This window comes from Octopus bimaculoides, chromosome 5, assembly GCF_001194135.2.
Source record: "Octopus bimaculoides isolate UCB-OBI-ISO-001 chromosome 5, ASM119413v2, whole genome shotgun sequence".
Taxonomy (NCBI): Eukaryota; Metazoa; Mollusca; class Cephalopoda; order Octopoda; family Octopodidae; genus Octopus; species Octopus bimaculoides.
In genome coordinates this window covers 39,687,703-39,687,991 of record NC_068985.1, presented here as the reverse complement: position 1 = coordinate 39,687,991, position 289 = coordinate 39,687,703, and positions in this window count along the sequence as shown.

Here is a 289-nt window from a genome sequence, read left to right as displayed (position 1 = left end):
ACGAGAACATTACTGTGATACACGATCCCTATTGATCACTTTTTTTTTTTTTCTCTCGGTCCCTTTTGATCGAACTCCCCACTTTTTTCCTTCCTGCGATCCCTTTTGATCGACACCCACCCCTACTTTTTTTTTTCCTCTTTCTTCCCCCTCCTAAAAAGAAAAGCTCTACATTGTATTCGTCCCATCTTTGTTGAGCCCTGTGTGGCTAATAAAAGAAATCTATCTATCTATCTATCTATCTATCTATCTATCTATCTATCTATCTATCTATCTATCTATCTATCTA